Here is a 2,087-nt window from a genome sequence, read left to right as displayed (position 1 = left end):
CTCATATTAATTTTGGCTAGGTAGATGGGCCAAGCCCAACAATTAAGCCTTCTCATTTTTGGGCCTAGGCCTTTTTATTTTCTTGGCCTTCAGCTTTTCACAATTGATTTTTAAGCGATTTTGTTCATTTTCCTGAATTGTTTGATTTGTGCCTTTTTAGGGCCCAAATAGTATTTGTTTCATTTTGATGTATCAGCAATTAATGATCTGATCCTCAAAAAACAATAAATAATCAACATTTCTAATATTTCAATCACACAAATTTTCATAAATGGCGACCAATATGAGTATATTATATATATTACAATCATGTGCTAGTTCACATCATCCAGGAATTTAGAACACCCAGGAAGTGCAAACACCCAGGAACATCCAGAAACATCTCTGAAGTAAACACCCAGGAACACCTAGGAACATCTATGAAGTAAACACCCAGGAACATAAAACACCCAGGAAGATAAAACTAGCTACAAAGATGAAGTGTTCCCTTCTTCGAACTTCTTCAGCCTAGAGCTCCTGTAGAAGAGAGGAAATTATGTTATCATGGCTGCCAATGAAAGCAATATCTTCTAGCATAAATAAGTAGGAAAAGAATAATGAACAGAATAATAAACAGATACACAAGTAGCTAGGAGTATGGATAACAAAATAATGAAGTATGGATAACCGTAGCAACACTAGTATACTGTTGCTGAGGCATTAGTATAATGAACAGAACTTCCTGAAGTATACTACTGCTACTGCTAAGTTTGCATCAGTTTAGAGATCTTATAGAATAATTTGTTTATGCCTGGAATGCATCAGCTTGCATCAGTTTGTACAATACTAGAAAGGGCATATAAAACAACAGAATTGCATAGGGCAAATAAAACACGTTAACCTGCTGTTGCTCTACACTTCAACATGGATAATAAATCTAACATCGATGGTTGGCATCATCCTTGCGTTGGCTAGTTAAAACTAAGAGCAGCAGAGCAGATATATGTATTACGCAGACAAATAGGGGTGCTCCTGTTGGGTTGCAACATGAAAGAGCCATGTTTATTACTGCTAAAAAATACTTAGCGACCTCAACAAATTATTATGAAAGGAATGGTAACGAATCTAAGGGTTTATTTTTGGCAAACTATCCAAGGTTGGGAAATGAAAAAATGCAAAAAAACGTCGATCTGCTGTAGTTGTTTAACCATCACCACACTAACGAACATGTGTTCAAGAGAGTCATTTGATCCAAAGAATTGAAGACAAATAAAGGAAAGAGAAAATTTTCAATTCTATTCAGAAGTATAGTCCAAGCTATATCTGACTTCTGATGAAATGCATAGGTCCAGCCGATGACTACACATCAGCAGCTACTTCAGACATTGGCTGGAGAAATGCTTGTCTTTTTTATTCTTCAATGACGTAAAAAGAAATGACAACAAAGCACCAACAACAGTAGACTCTCACAGCCAACTAATATACTAGAACTAGATCAACCAAGCATTAGTTTTAAAAAAGCTCGGTTTAAGATACTTCAACGACGTAAATCTCAGTAGCATCTCCTTGTAACATCATACGCTCAGCTGACAAACGATTTACATGCAACTCCTCTACATTATATCAAACCAACACAGAGAGCTGCATCTCTAGATGAGGAACAAAAAAACGTTGATAGCATGCTAGGCATCAGTTTTAAAAAGCTCAATTTTAGATCATCAAAGACCGGAAAGGCCACAACAGTCTAAATGTTTCACATCCTCTGCCCAGCACAACATCATCATCGTCACGGAAATTCCCTAAACAGTCTGACTTCTCAAATGGCAGATTCACCTTCCGAACCATGTAGGAGAAAAACATCGAGACCATGGAATCAACAGGTAATCGTACCTTGAGCAGCAGAGCATGCGCCTCAGACGATCACGGGAGCACGATCCCGCCGCATTGCCTTGCTGCTGGCCTCGTCGGCGCTTCACCATTGGCCAGAGGAGGAGCAGCCAGAGAGTCCAAGACTGTAAATGCCAAAGAGAGCAGCGAGTAAAATGAACTGGATTTTTCTGCCGCTAAATGAATGCTATATACCTATGCTGCTACTAAATGGTGCTTGT

The 2,087-nt window shown here is 38.5% G+C and overlaps 1 non-coding gene and 1 pseudogene across 1 annotated transcript; both read right to left on the bottom strand.

The window, feature by feature from the left end:
* Nucleotides 1-1,479: 1,479 nt before the first annotated feature.
* On the bottom strand, nucleotides 1,480-1,563 carry LOC147987874 (small nucleolar RNA SNORD36). The gene has a single exon (XR_015617836.1). It is a non-coding gene; the product is annotated as a small nucleolar RNA SNORD36 (small nucleolar RNA).
* A 99-nt stretch (nucleotides 1,564-1,662) lies between these two features.
* On the bottom strand, nucleotides 1,663-1,747 carry LOC125541819 (small nucleolar RNA SNORD36; annotated as a pseudogene).
* Between the last annotated feature and the right edge of the window lie 340 nt (nucleotides 1,748-2,087).

The sequence above is a fragment of the Triticum urartu genome, chromosome 2A, assembly GCF_056163025.1.
Source record: "Triticum urartu cultivar PI428250 chromosome 2A, HENAU_Tu73, whole genome shotgun sequence".
Classification (NCBI taxonomy): domain Eukaryota; kingdom Viridiplantae; phylum Streptophyta; class Magnoliopsida; order Poales; family Poaceae; genus Triticum; species Triticum urartu.
Note: the sequence above shows the minus strand (reverse complement) of the source record. Positions and strands in the feature narration are given on the sequence as shown.